Below are 16,367 nucleotides of genomic sequence, written 5' to 3' on the forward strand. Positions count from 1 at the left end.
AAAGTCAAGTATTACATGAAATGTGTCAACTTCTTCACACCAAAAAGACTTGGTCAAGCCCACGTCATCCACAAGGAAATGGGAAAACAGAACGTTTCAATAGAACACTTATATCAATGATAAAATGGTATATAAAAGACAACAAAACAAATTGGGACCAAAATTTGAATTGCATAACAGTTGCATATAGAACCAGCACTCATGAAACAACAGGGATGGCACCAAACTTACTAATGTTAGGACGAGAGGTTCGAACATCTTTAGATATCATGGTTAGAAGGAAGAACACATCTTCTCTGAATGTTGGCGAACATGTGGTATCATTGCGAGAGAATCTCCAGAAGGCATATAGGATTGTATGAACTAAATTGACAAATGCAGTACAGGAAGACTATAATTAACACTGCAGACCTATGAATTTCAAACCAGGGGACAAGGTCTGGTACTTGCATGAGCGCAACGATGGGAAATTTGCTGAGCTACATCAAGAACATTGTGTCGTGTCAAAGAAACTTTCCGATCTAACCTTCCAGATAAATTTAAATTCAGAAGATAGGAAAAGAAAGTACAAAGTAGTTCATCATGACAAGCTTAAACCATATCCTACAAGATCATAATTAGAATGAAATATTTTGTACAAATGTGAAGCTCAACCTCTGACATCCCCCTTATATTCCCACGTTAGGTTGTATCGTTCAAACTGACAGTATATTACAACACTTAAAATTAACGTGTACTCTCATCTATTGCAGATCAGTGTATCATATTGACAGAATATGGAACAACAAAGAGACAAGCTGGATAAACGAGGCTTTGCGTACGAGTGTCTGGGGTGCCCCAACTACAGAGGAGAAAGAAGATATGTAGATGCCCATTACTACAAGTACCATATAGCGTTGGATGTTGTCCCCTTCTACTGTAGCATGTGCCACTTTATGGGGACAACGGAGCGGGATGTGGTTAAACATGCAAAGGGGTATCGCCCGCACAAGTTGGTAGAGGAGAACTTGGGGCCCAGGGAAAAGATATAGAGCCCATTACAACTTATATACACAAGAATGCAAATCCATTGCAGCTTGGAGAAAGTCACATGAGGAAGCTGAGTGGAGAGGAAAGTAAGAAGGTGTGGATAGGAAGGCAGAAAGAAGGAAAAACATGGAGAAGGATGAGGGGCAGAAGAAGGAAGAGGAAACGGTGGTCCCAGAGGTGGATTTCTTGAAAGAGATACCCGAGGCTCTCAGAGAAGAGGAAGCTTCCTTACCAAGCCTGCCCTCCCTGAGTTAGTGTTACCCCCACCCCAGTAGAGTGGTATGGAGATGGATATTCTCAATGAGTTGCTGGGAAATGAGAGTGACCCATTTCCCCTCGAAGCTAACGAAGAAGAGAAAATGACTGTGATGAAGGAAATTCTATCTACATTCAAGGAGTTATTGGAAGTATCCAAACAAAACAACCGGCTGCTGACGATGCTAAATTCAGGATTACGAAAGAACACCTTAGTGCTTCAGGATATGGTGGAACAGACCAGGAGACAGATTAGACAACGGAATTTTGGGATTGATTCTAGGCCAGCTGTGAGAAGACCAAAATCAGTGGTGAAAAGGATGGACAATAAAAAGTAGGGTAATTAACTTTAGAATAGAAATATAATTCAGTAGGTATTGATAGGGGGTCACCAATAATGTAACAGTGTAGGTATTTTAAAGTGAAAATTCATGGTAAATTAATTCCAAAAGTATATGTGTGAAAATCAGATTTCAAGAATAAGTTTGTTAAGCTTTACTTTTGTACATCATAAGTGATAATTTAAGCAGATTTCATATGTCAATGTAGATCAGACATAGACGTGAATCGTTGTATATATTTTTTAATGTCAACAATTGGTGAGGACACCAATTTTTTTACGTGGGGGAAAATGTGGCAAATTATCGGAGCTGTATCCGGTGTTAATGCTAAATGTTTACTGTTACACTTTTGCATTTGATTGTTAAATATTTACTGTTACATTTTTTTTTATTGTAAACATGAGTAAAGGGATAAGTGATGTCAAAATAATGTCAGGATATTTATCGTATTTTGGATACCTATTTTTGAATTGCGACGATCGTATTTGTAAGTGCACGAGTGAAAATCGAGTGCTTTTGACACTTACCCTACTTTTAACATGTGTAACTATATGAAGTTTGTGTGTTGTTTTCTCATACGAGATTAATTTTGACCTATGAACAATAATGTTTTTAAGTCAGCGTTGCTTTTATCAAGCGTTTGTTTTATCAGAATGTTGTTTTACATGTATAAGTGAAATAACTATCTTTCTACCCTTGTTAGCGCGTGGTTTTGTCGTCGGCGCCATCGCTGTATTGACCTACATTACTGTTGTATTACGAGCCCGATTCTCATTTTAACATGTTAATTTATTACGATATGTAAATCTAGAATTTGCCGTGGGAGCCGGTGTCCAACGGGGGGGGGGGGTGTCTAGTCGCGACACCGGCAGCCCTGCCGTTGATTTCCCACAAGACACGAACGTTGCCCGGGGGATGGTCAGAAGGGATATAAGGAAACGCAGCGGCTCTGCCGGGGACTCTCGATTTCTCTTTTACATGCAGGACGCATAATTGCGATAGGGATTAATTTCATTGGAATTTTCTTTATTAGAATTTTTTGGTACATTTATAGAATTTGGGTTATTCCCAAACTCTATAAATACTATAACTGAAAGTAATTATAAGTACGGTAGGCCTGGTAAGATCGGGTAATTCTTGATCTTACTTGGACTTTATGTTAAGAAATTACAATTGATTGAGGGTCATTCTCTTGGTCTTTTTGTAATATGAATAAGGTTTATTCAATAATTTATGATAATTGAAGGAAATTTCCTAGAATTTTATAGTAGCTGATCAGTAAATAATTGGGGGGGGGGGGGGGGGGGGGGTCTGCTAATTTCTTTATTTCGTTTATCAGAATAGTTTAGTTTTAAACTTTCTTGTAAGTTAGCAATACATTCTGGTGATTCTAGAGTGTTAACACTAGACGGATTATTTCTATCTAGTGTTAGTCAAGTGCCCCCCTTATTTAATACTGTCAAAGGTTAAGCTTTATGTATGAGTCTGGGTGATTCCCGTCTCATGTAGTTATTTATATTAATTAATTACGAGCTATCTGTTTGTAGTTGTGTAAATACACAGGAAACTTCTTTGTTTCCAAGTTAATAAAAACGTTAACTTTAACAAGTCTTATCATTTCAATCGAGAGAGAGTCGAACACAGGTAATTCTCGTGTGCATTTTGGAAACACTGTCAAATACATTCTGACAGCGCTACCGTTGGATCTTTTATTGTACAAAAGTGCAATTGCTACCTAGGCCCGTTACATTATGGAGTTATTATTGGTAGGCAACGGTGTTGTCTCCAATGTCCTGTGTGTTGGAAAGACGACATGTATTGAGATGTTTCTTTGTTTGAACTCATTTCCATACTATTCGGGATTGTTATTTGGGTAGTGTGTTTGAGGGATAAAAAACTCGTTCTTCAAATTGATGATTTAGCTCTGGTTTACATTACTAATGCAAATCTTTCACAAAACAAGAGAGTCATGGCTCTGGTTGTAGTGTTCATTCTGCAGACGCTGAAGTTCAATATTCAAATAAATGCTCTCAACATTCCAAGTAAAATAAATGAAATTGCAGATGATATTTCTCGGTTTCAGTGGTCCTGAATTCATCAATTGACTCTTTGGGGATTCACATCCCTAAATACTATCTATACATTTATTTTTTTACTAAACTATTCAACAACTATAGATATTCTTTTTCAATGCAGTGTCTCTCAAACCTTTGCTAGTGCATATCATCAAGGACTCCACTGCTGTCACAAATTCAAACAGGGATCATCACTTCAGCAAGTTTGATGCTTCCATAGATCATGTTATAAATTTTATAGCTATTCTTTCGAAAACTGGTCCGGTATTTTCTACAGTCAAATGCTATTTATCTATAATTGATTGCATATTGTTTAACGTTCCGCTCGAGAATTTTTCATTCATATCGAGACGTCACCATTGTCGACGAAGAACAGCAAAAGTTTGGTTAAGGCTCGGCACTTACGGCCTTTGAGCAGGGAGGGGTCTTTGCTGTGCCACAGCTGCTGTGACATGGGGACTCGGTTTTTGCGGCTTCATCCGAAGGACCTCCCCATTTTGTTGCCTCTTACGACAAGCAAGGGGTACTGAGAATCTATTCTAACCCGGATCCCCACGGAACTTTTTCAAGAATTATTTTTGTAGTTAAATTACATCATTGGCGGAAACAAGTTGATTCGTTTTTTGTAAAGATATTAATGGTTGAATGCAAGAACATTTATTGTATCTCGGGATATTGGAAAGCCTATTACACTGTGTTTGTTGTCAAGCATTGTCAATGTGTTACCCTATCTCTGTTGTTTGAGGCAGTTTTATTTCAGTCTGAGATTGCTTTAGTATTTTTTGTATTATTTACGGGTGAGCGAAGTGGCGATATTCGATGTTGAACACCGTACTGATTCTAGTGAGACCATTTCCGTTTTTATAAAAACGTTCAAAACTGACCAATCTAGCTGGTTTTGCAGGACCGAAATCTAAAGATACGATAGATAGATACTCGTACTGTATTTTTGTTACTTGCATTGCAGAGTTATTCTGCGTCGGTGTCGCATATTCAAATGGTGTCATTTTTCTCGCATCTCACTGCTAAGCCCTTAACCCAATATCAGTTTTCATACAAGTTTAACAAAGCATTGTATTTCTTGGAAATTCCCCACTCATTTCGGATGGAGGCTATCTACTTCGTTATCAAAAGATTATTCAAAGGAACACATCAAATACGAGTAAATAGGAAGGTGACAATCAACAGTTTACAAATCTTATATAAATCGAAACAGGCTATTGGCAAATAAGGTGATGTTATGAAGGTTTCAACAGTCTCGTTTAAACTAAGCATTTCGCAAATTCTATGGTCGTTATAACGATCCAATTCACAAATACAACCTGCCATTGAGGCATATAGATTCTACTGTCTGACGTGTTTTTCCTTTGGTCTAATAATTCACCTAGAATTAGTTGGGTTCTCTTGCAACCAGAAAGGATGAAAATGAAGACGTAAATTCAATAGTGCTAATGAAAGTTTTGTAATCAGTAGGTTTCATGAGCAGAGGGCATCAATTAGTTACCCACACATTAGGCCACAGCGAAGGACATTACCTAAGAAGGAAGGGGTTCTTCATCAATATATTGAACAATAGTTTACTTCGTTTCATCAAGTCAAATTTCTCTTCACCAACATGACGTTTTGGCAGTAGAGAAAGTGAGTGGGGGCTTAATTAAGTACACAATTTCATTTGCTTCATATGTCATTCGTGCTTGTTATGTGCCAATTGTGCAATGCATTTGCTCACTGATATATTTGCAAAACTAAATAACTTTACGGTGTTTTCAATTGTCATATGCATTTCCATGTATATTTTCTGGTTTAAACTGGTTTTAAACTTCTATCTGCAATTTGAATTACCACCCGTGTCTCTCTATAAAATGGGTGTTGGAAGCTTCAGCTATAGTTTTGATTGAAACACCACCTGTGCTTTCAGTGTATTTGAAGCACCACCTGTACTTCCACATATTTCATATTGAAGTAACACCTGATATTTCCTTGAGCTTGAAACATCAACCGTGTTTCCAATGTGTTTAAAACAAACTCCATCTATGTTTCCACATGTAACTACATTGTCGCTCCAATATTACATTGTGACGGATGGATCATAGGACATTGGTCAGGGGCCCATTTCCCTAGATCCATAATTTTGCGTACATTGATTTCTTCTTGGAGTACTGTTTTTTCCAAGCTCCTTCGGTCAAGACTACTATTGCTTAACTTTATACTGCCATATATTTAACTTTATATTTTCACATCGGTCAATACATCTGCTCAATAAAATTTACTTAAGTCTATCAAATGGCTATGAAAGTTAAAGATAACGAACAGTGATGAATCTCATAACTCCTATAAGCAATACAAAATAAAAAGTTTGCCAAACACGGACCCCTGGATATACCAGAGGTGGGAGAAGGTGTCCAGGAGGAGTAAGCATCCCCGTCGACCAGCCACACCCGTCATGAACCCTGTCTTGTACGGAGTTATGAGTAGTCAAAATCAGTTTGTTAAGAATGACTTAACAATCGGTATGGAACGCGTCATACAGCATTTGACCTAATGATTGTATTGGCAAACTAGATTGTTATAACAACCATAGAATTTGCGAAATGATTTTAAACGAGATTTTGAAACCTCTGTAGCATTAACGTGATTGTCAGTAGCCTGCCTCGATTTAAAACCTGATCATATGTAGAACAAGTTCTTGCTTCTCGAATCAGTTAAGATATATACTCACCAAATGCAGGTGATAATGGAATATTGGTACATAAATATGGGAATTTGACGATGGAGAAGCTGATGTCATAAAGTTGAGTTGTTAGTTTGCCGTTAATATCTATTTTTTATCGAAAGCAGAAGTGGATGACTTTGTGGTGTTTATCATTTCGAGTTCACAGGGATATATCGAATCGACATATGAATGAAAATGATTATTGTTAATAAATAAAACGTCGTCAATATATTTAAATGTCGAATTGAACGCCACAGTAAGAGATTGATCCGCCAAACAACATTATTTAATATCCATTTCTCTATTACAAACACCTTTTTACCTTGTCCAAGGGACATGTCTGATCATCGTTCTTTGTCGTCGTTCAAGAGGCGTCCTGAAATAACTCGCTACAGTTGAAGAAAAGTTTTTGAATTTACTATTACAGAGTTATCTTTCTTTTCCCAAAATATTGTATGCAGACACGTTCACAGGAAGAAGATTTAACGATATCATCATCAAATTCAATCTAATGTAATAAATAAAAAGAAGAAAATGTTAAAGTTGTAATATTTAGGAGTTATCTGTTGTACTTTATAAACATTCTTTATCCCCTCTTTTCTAATCTCAAAGACAGTAGTTGAGGCTAGATATTTTCACTGACCCCTCGGATTTCGGTTTCTGATTTTACTTAGATTGCTCAACCCACCCCATTTGTAACTATTTGATCTTAACAAATGTATTTAAATATTGAATACATCGCCATATTTCATAAATTTCGGCATTACCATTAGTCACCAGTTGTCAGGGTTAATGCATGATGCACACATGGACAAAACATGTATAGAACATCGTACTGCGTTTACTTACCATTACGTTGTATGCTAGGTTCCTCATGCTGGCCTGAACTATTCCCGTAATCACCCGATTTTCCTCATCATAGAGAAATCTGAGAACATGGTTACTATTCACATAGTTATCTGACCGTCGTTGCAGCTTTGCACGCCCTTCTGTATATGAAGCCCAATAGCGCAAGGAGATCGCCATATATACTTGTTCCCAGAAGTACCCGTTTAGTTGAAATCTCAAGACGCACGAAATTTACTTACACGGACTATTAATGTGGTTCAACCTAATCAAAAGCCTAAATGAATCTTATATAGTGCTAAGATGCCTTAGATTGTGTTTGTGACGTCATACGCGGGAACCAATAGCATTTCTAGTGCGGTGTTTCAGCTCGCTCCTGTAGAAAACAATTTATTTGTAAAGTTTCATTTTCGGACGCCCGAAAGTTTATTCAATGAGTCCCAAGCGCGAGTTTTAGTCTTATGCTGTAATGTCTAGTTATCTAGTTAGCGCAGTAGTAGCTCACTCGTCTCCCAACTCAAGTTAGAATTCGAACCTTGTTATCGACATTGTACGTGAAAGGATCTAGTGATCGAATGCTATGGTGATCGAACACCCCAATACGCCAGTTGTCTTTTGGCTTCCTATTTCAATAACCCTCTCCTACAAGTAAACACATAAAGATCACATTGGAGATAAACTCCCTAGCTTTCAACAATCAGTGACAAGTATCATCTCAGCCACACTAATAACTTTCTTGAATATATGAAATGTAAATGCCTTATAATAACGTGCAAAACTTTAAAGTAGTACGGTAACATTATTATCTTCACTTGACGTAGAAGGTTTTTAAATGATACCAAAACGGCCCTTCGTAGATCTATATTTAAAATAATTTGATCCATTTGGGCAATCTCTCACCAGAGGGCGTTACTTTTTTGAAAGTTTTTCAATTTCCAAACATTGTTGTACATATACCCCACCTTTCATCCACATCAAAATTCTCTGGTGTAGGTAGCATTCCTCCTGAAATGTTTTTCATCCATTTTTATAACATCAATCCTTTTGTCTTATTAGGGGTGAAGAATTCAGAACTGCTTTTAAAAAACTTGGAAACCTGAAAGTTTTTTCCCTGATATTCCTTTTGTTGCCTTGAGTGGAACTCTTACCAAAGACCAAAAACAATCTATTCCAAAGCAGCTGTGCCTACAAAATTTTATCACCATTGAAGCAACACCTGATAAACCAAACATTTTTCTCGAAAAAGAAGGCAAATATGGATGTTCTAAGTGAATATGAACATATAATTTACCAAGTGTGTGATGAACTTAACCAACAGAGAGAATTGTACCCTGTCACATTATTATTTATACCCATATTTTACATGAGTGAGGCACTGAGATATCTAAACAGCATTTTTGGAGTGCATAATATCTACAATTCAATCTACAGTGCCTTATGCACTGGACAGGACTGTGAAGTCATCAATGAAACCATTGCAGATTTAAAAAAGGACAATCCTAGAATTCGTTTAGTATTGACCACTTCAATTTCTGGCATGGGTTTTGACCCAAGCAATGTGACTCAAGTGATTCACACTTGTCCACCAAGAGACCTTTCCAATATTTTCAGGAGGTCGGAAGAGCTGGTCGCAGAGGACAACTTGCACGTGCTATTCTTTATTATAATAATCGTGACATTGCACGCAATTTGCCAGGCATAACAAATGATATAATTGAGTACTGTAAAAATGATTCCAATTGTTTAAGAAATCAGTTTTTAGCTGTTTTGGGGTTCACAAAAGAAAACAATATTACTGGTTGCAAATGCTGTTCTTTTTGCAAAACACAATGCAAATGTACAATGTGTTGTACACATGATGACAAATGTCCAAATGAAACTGAAGTAAAATTCATGCAATTTTTGTATATAAATGTCATTATAATATATTATAATTTTAACAGAAAACTGTGATGACTTTCAGTTTTTACAATACTATATAATCTTAATTTGTTTTAATAATATGTTGATTAAGCAAAAGTGGAGTACTCGTACATGAATAATCAATTACTCTGGACAATGAAAGATACATGTTACAAGTATATTTTAACAGTGATATACATAAAGTATAAAAAGTTGCTGTGAAATTTATCATTACAGTAGTCAATTACTTAAGACTGCATAAAAATTATGTAAACATTATCTTAGAATGATGTTCAATGGGCTTTTGCCAATTATTGTAATTGTGTTTGTGCCAATAAATATTTGTATTGTATTTAAACAGTACCAGGGTTTGATTAAAAAAATATCAATTACATTCGCCAACAAATATATGTTCGCTATTGCTACAAGCAAGTATCACTACAAATGTTTCTCCTAATAATAAATAACAATTGAGAGGTAATCATCTTCTTCTTCAAAATTATGCTCACACTCATCATTCTCTTCCACTGCAACAGTCTGACCACGTGTTAACCTCCTGATGATATGGTTAATCCAGTTCTTCATCATAGGAATATCCTCAGTGCTAACTGGGGTTGAATGGAGAGAAGAGAAGCCTTGGCACTTGCGTCCGGGAGAATATCTGAATGGTCGTATTTTCCTCAGTTCTCTGCTGATGATGGTCTGATCATTCACAGGGATGGTCTGAGAATGACGGCCACTTTTGGGTTTTATTTGCAAGGTACTGTCTACTTGGGAACATATTTCCGCAATGGCATCAGCTGATGTGGTAGCTCTAGATATAGATTTTTCAGTTTTATTGGCACCTAGGCTTTTGATCAGGCTTTTCTGGTTGCACACGGAGTGTTCCTGAACTAAATCACTCTCGACACATTTTCCTTTTCCTCCATGAGTGTTCACAAACGATCCCTCCAAAACGCGCAAACATTGTAGGGGAGACAACAGGTACTCTGTTTGAAGTACATAATTGATGTTTTCCACCAAGTACTTACTCAATTTGGAATGGGAATAAAAGAAGGGAAGAGCATATTTGCAGTTCAGTACTGCCCTGTGTACGTCCCCCTCTTTGGCTGTATCATGCATTTCTAGTGCGTGTAGATACCAGTGACAGAGAAGAATGCAGTAGTTGTACACCTCATCCTCTTCTCCGCAGCATGCTTTGTCTTCAAAGAATTGAATGTTCAACTCCTGTCCATTAACATTAATGGTGGTGTTTCTCTCTACTCTTTCTTGAAATATATTTACTCTAGGTATCAGATGTGGCATTTCCACCATTCCATAGCCATAAGTCTTCATGAATAACTGTATTACATTCAGCACATGAGATTTCTGTTCATCTTGGGGTAGTTGATTCAAATTGACAGGTCTTCCATGTTGAAAAACTCCAAGAACTGCTCTGTTATCATTCCCTCTCCTCCTGACATTAAAAGGTCGAAATGGGGTTGAAACTTTTCCTTCACTTTGCCTGTGACGTTTGAGCGATTTAAAAGGGTCTTGAAGTAAGACAATGTTGGAGCGGTGTTACCGGCTTTGTACAATGTCTTAAAGCATTTCTGAAAGGTCAATATGAAAAGAGTTACACTTACATGCATCTTATTGATCAGATATCCATAGACATTAACACAGAAAAGTTTATATTTACATTAAAGCTTCATGACATAGCGCAGATTCAATTTGTAAAAAAGCTTTACATGCGAATATCTAGGAAATATCTTTAAATATGAGCCAAGGTGAATCAGGTGATCGATGTGGCCCATGGGTCTCTTGTTATTATAGTGAGCATTATGAACTTTAAATTTATCCATGCTTAATTTACCTCCAGAAAATCTTGTTTGTTGTGCCACATTTCACATACAATGGGAGACAAATCATCCAGTCTTCTCTCTGGTGTTACAGACAGGCATCTGAGGTTTTTGGCCTCCTGTAATCTGACTCGTGTAAGCTGGTCACCACCAACTGGCACACCAAATTTCCTCAGGACATCTGTGTTTCCTAGTAGTCCAATTAATAAAGCATACATATTGATATTTCTACAGAAACAATCCTTAATATTCCAAAGGTAATTATTTAAATAATAATGTGGAATGCATTTTTATAATGATGTATTTACCAAAAGCATCTGTGTACATCTTTATCAACTGATCTTTGTAAACATCCATGATGGAGGCAATCTTCATGCTTTGATTCATTTTTGAATTGTATGGGAAGTGGAAACACCAAAGACTTCATCTCCATTTTCTTGGCATATTCATGGGGAATGTGCTCAGGTATAAGTTTCCTATACCCCTGAAAGGCAGGAATATTGCAAAGGATTCTTGCAAGTAAAATCCTATATGCATCTGAGAGTCTCTGTTGTTGAAAACCTTCTGAAGTCAACATGACATTATCTGCAGTTAGTTTGGTTTCATCAACATTTGGCCTTTCACATTGGACATGTCCACTGTGGCTATCCGACTAAATATGATGTTTGATGTAAACAAACGCAGATCTTGGTTTCTCTTCTCTGATGTAAGGAGTGATGTTTTCACATAAATGTCAAGGTTGTCCCCTACAACAGCAACACATATTTTAATAGCTTATTTTTAGATATTGAATATCAAGCAGGGTTGGCATAAAAGTGGTCAATATGAGTATTGACCGGCCGGTGGTCAATACTGGTTAAAACCGGTCAATACTAGTTAACTGGTCGATTGAAAATGATTTGGTCATTATAGTCTGTGTTATTTATTTCAAATGTTTAGGTGACCATTATGGTAAATTCTGTAATTCATAACATGCACTATCAGTTTATAATATACTTAAAAGTCATAATATTACATAGATAATGTACAAATAACTGTTGAATTGGGGAATATGTAAAAGTTTCTGTTCATATTCCTTAGTTTAACAAGAACTACCTATAAGTATTGTTTCATCAATCTTCATTTTAACTGTTGTATAAACATTTGAGGGGGTGGGTCGGTGATGTTTTCATAACAATAACAAGCATGATAGTTTTTTGAAATGGTACAAAATCCATTACCAGTTATTTTGATCAATGGATTGGATTTCAGGTTGTCTATTATCAGCTTTAAGGAACATTCATGCACACTCTCTTGGAACCTAATTCTGCTTGGAGTGGATAAAGTCAGTCCAAGATGATTAAGTCGTGTCATGGCCTAAAAGTAAAGGAAAACAATCATCACTATGTAACATTTGGACAATTCTTCTTTAATATTATTTTCACACATTTTACCAATGTTGTAGAAGGACTTATGATGAAATAAACTTTCTCGAATAATAATTCTCTTGAGAAAAAATTCAAATCTGATATAAAATTTTTACTTTGCTGTAACAGAAGTTTTAAAATTCAATTTTTGTTATACTTACATTGTTGACTGAACAAAGCAGAAGAACTCATGCTCTTTGTAAACTGTTTTCAAAAACAAAGCAACAGGGAACTGTAACAAGGTCAATAACAATACATGTTATCTTTATAAAATGCAAATATAAGGAAACTAAAATACCATATAAAAATCTCACTCTGGCATACATTTATATCTACATGTAGCTCAGAGAAAAAATTTTTGTGTGTATATCCCTCAATGTGGAAATTTAAATGCAAAACTGACATATATATTCCAAGAATACAACAACAATTTTTTTTTTTTTTTTTTACATAATTCTATGTTAACGATAATACTGTATATTTACTATTTTAATAACTGCATTGAAATTTTTAGATTTCCAGGTGGAGAGATGAACACTTGTGAACTTGTGAACACTAATTTCTAAATGCATTATCAATCATGGCATTTAACAATATATTAGTATCCAATACCAAAACATAACAATGCATATATAATTATCATGTAAAATAAATACCACTGTAAAATATTGGTATATATATCATATATATATATATTTTAACAATATACTAACCAATACCCATACAAATACATGCAGAAAGAAACAAAATTTAATATCTACTTCAGAGTAAAAATCTCACTAGCATGTATCTCTAGCTCAGAGAAATTTTTTTGTGTATATTTCTCAGTATAGAAATTAACTGTAAAGTTGTTGGATCCTAGACATTTTTACCAACTTGAATCTGCAGTAGGTCAGAAAGCTTTCAAGTAAATGTCAACTTATTTGGCCCAATGGTTCTTGAGAAGAAGATTTATAAAGATTTTCCCTATATATTTCTATGTAAAACTTGGATCCCCTATTGTGGCCCCAACCTACCTCCGGAGGCTATGATTTGAACAAACTTGAATCTGCACTATGTCAGGAAACTTTCATGTAAATGTCAGCTCCTCTGGCCCAGTGATTCCTAAGATTTTTAAATGACCCTACCCTAATTTTGCATTTTAGTGATTATCTCCCCTTTGAAGGGGGCATGGCCCTTCATTTGAACAAACTTGAAAGCTATTCACCCAAGGATGCTTTTTTGCCAAGTTTGGTTGAAATTGACCCTGTGGTTCTGGAGAATAAGATGAAAATGTGACAATTTTAAAACGACGACAGACAAATTTTGATCAGAAAAATTCACCTGAGCCAAACCTCAAGTGAGCTTTTCTGAAAATAGTTAGTTCTTTTATAAAAACTACTGTTGAATCATTTCAATTCGTGGGGTCAACGTTTGTGGAAAATTTCACTGGTTCATGGGACGTAATTTTGTGTTTAAATAGTTTGTTGCATTACACATGTAAGAAGATTCAGAACTGTAAAAATATGTTCGTGAGATTTAAATTCATGGTTTAGGGTGAATACACGAACATTGATCCCCAATGAACAATGATTCCACTGTAACTACATGTATAAGATTTTTTTTTCTTTCTTGTACATAACAAACTTTGCATATAGCAACATTAATACCCAGCATTAATACCCTATCATCCAATCCTCCTTTCATTCCAATAGCTGTGGTAAGTCTCTGATATGCTGATAGGTTATGAAATCTGTTTCATTATGATTCCATAGCAGGATGCTAAGATTGGAATCAAGGAAGGAGTAATTTTACCATTGGCTGGAATGGCAGCACAGCAGAGCACCTCAAGCAGTAATGGGACTCTAAAACAAACATTATGATAGTATGACAGTTTACTTCACTAATAATCTATTTACTAGTACTAAATATGAACTAAAGAAGTATAGCACACTTGCTATATGCAATTTCGCCTACATAAATACTTCTTGAATATCATTTTTTTTTTACAAATATTCTGCTATTATGTCAGTTTATATTTGTGTTAACCCAAATTACTCAATAAAGATATCTATATGTTGGTGTTATAAATGTGATACATATATTTTAACAAATATTAGTCATTTTCATCATAACTTCCAATATTTGCAAGTTACAACTTAAAGAGAAAAGGAATTTATGTAGTTTCTGTTTGTTTACACTAACCTGTCCCTGTGTGCACAGGATTTTCAAACCGAAATGTGGCTGACGAAAAGCTAAACAAAACTACAAGAAAAGGGGCACAAATGCACAGCATGTAATAAGTAAAAATAGGTCAAGGGAGGAAAAGAACTGTTATACAGTCGGAGTTTCGTCAGCAAAAGCGCTATACCTCTTCCTTTCCAATCCAAACAGATTATGAAAAATATAAATACACCATTTGAAAAGTTTGTTCTTGATTCCAATAAATGAAAACATAAAAGTAAAGTTAATTAGAGTAAATCAAAATTAATTAATTACATATGTAGCATGCAGTGTACCTTTTTCTCATCTCTAAAATGATGTCTTGTAGCAAGTGTTCAGCATTGTCAATAAGGTTTGATACTCCTCTATACTTCAGCAACACAGATGAAAACATGGTTGTTCTTGAAGTCAAACTCTGACACTCACTCCTTAAATTGGTCATGGCTTCATTACTGTTCTCTTTCATGTTATTGTATACATCCCTGAGGATCATCAAAACAGGGTCAGTTATATATCTGTGTTGATTTGTGGGTCATGTATACTCTTCGACACATAGCCATGTTCTATAATATGGGGTAAAACTGTTCCAGTAGCAACGGTGGGTAATGTTTCTGATAAAGCTGTTTCACTTTCAGTAGCAACGGTGGTTTCAACCCCCAGTTTCAACATTTTTCTTGATCTGCACACCGGGAGCGTTGGTAGGGCATTGCTAGAGGCCGAACGGGGCGTCAAAGGCGATAAAGCTTCCCGTTTATGAATAGAGCATTGAAGGAATGACTGCGCGGAATAGTGGCATTTTTGTATAAATTCGCTTACCCACAGTCGGTGCCTGGAATATGTGCAATACCCCCAAAAAAGTGCTATACCCAGAAAAAAGTACACTATACCCAATACTGCGAGAATATACTCAGGGAATCCTCTTAGATGGGTTGAGAAATGGGTATCTGGAAAAAATGGTACACTGAATCGGTACCGTTACCGTTATACAGCCAATTCATAGAAAAATCCAATACATCCGGCGCCATTGCTTGTGACGGGTGGGCGGTAAATCTAGTACTGCCGACTCCCGACTCCCGATGGTCCCGGATTGCGATGTTTTAAAGATAATATTAAAACCGGCCAACAGAATTACTTCATACTTCTCGGGAACAATTTTTATGTCCAAATTGATTCTCACAATTAAAAAAACCCCAATAATAATAAGTATAAATTCTTAAACTTGAAATGTCACCTACTCAAAAGCGGTAAATCTAGTACTGTGTTATAAATACAAAAACCGAAAACGGACACCGATACAGGTACGGTTAACAAACATAGCTCATAACACAATTAATATGATCCAAAGAAAATTACCATTATAACGGAAACAAATGACTTTTCAAAACACAGGTAACTTTAAACATATAGATAACCGTCAATCATACACTGTGATTTTACTTGGGTTCCCTTTGAACAAAATGATCTGAGAATTTTCCATATAATTTTGAAAAAGACAATATTCACTGTGCTGAAGATGTGTATCTTAGTGAGAAACTTTGCTTACGTTAAAAGAATTCTCGGTCCCCCTACGCCACAAGATTTTCACCCCCTTACGCCACACAGGGTTTTCAGTCAAATACTCGGCATATCATGATTTTGTGTTGGTTTTTTCAGTCGAATATTGAGTCCCATTCAAAGGTAATGTTTCTGGTCAAAAAAACTTGGGAGTTTAAGCAGTAGGAATGAAGATTTCTCATTAAATACACCGAAAAATATAC

The 16,367-nt window shown here is 35.9% G+C and overlaps 3 pseudogenes; 1 reads left to right on the forward strand and 2 right to left on the reverse strand.

Moving 5' to 3' along the window:
- Positions 1-1,316: 1,316 nt before the first annotated feature.
- LOC130047514 (ATP-dependent DNA helicase RecQ-like) lies at positions 1,317-9,212 on the forward strand (annotated as a pseudogene).
- Positions 8,973-12,219, reverse strand: LOC130047515 (uncharacterized; annotated as a pseudogene).
- On the reverse strand, positions 11,615-15,585 carry LOC130047516 (uncharacterized; annotated as a pseudogene).
- Between the last annotated feature and the right edge of the window lie 782 nt (positions 15,586-16,367).

The sequence above is a fragment of the Ostrea edulis genome, chromosome 1 (genome assembly GCF_947568905.1).
Source record: "Ostrea edulis chromosome 1, xbOstEdul1.1, whole genome shotgun sequence".
NCBI classification, from domain to species: Eukaryota; Metazoa; Mollusca; class Bivalvia; order Ostreida; family Ostreidae; genus Ostrea; species Ostrea edulis.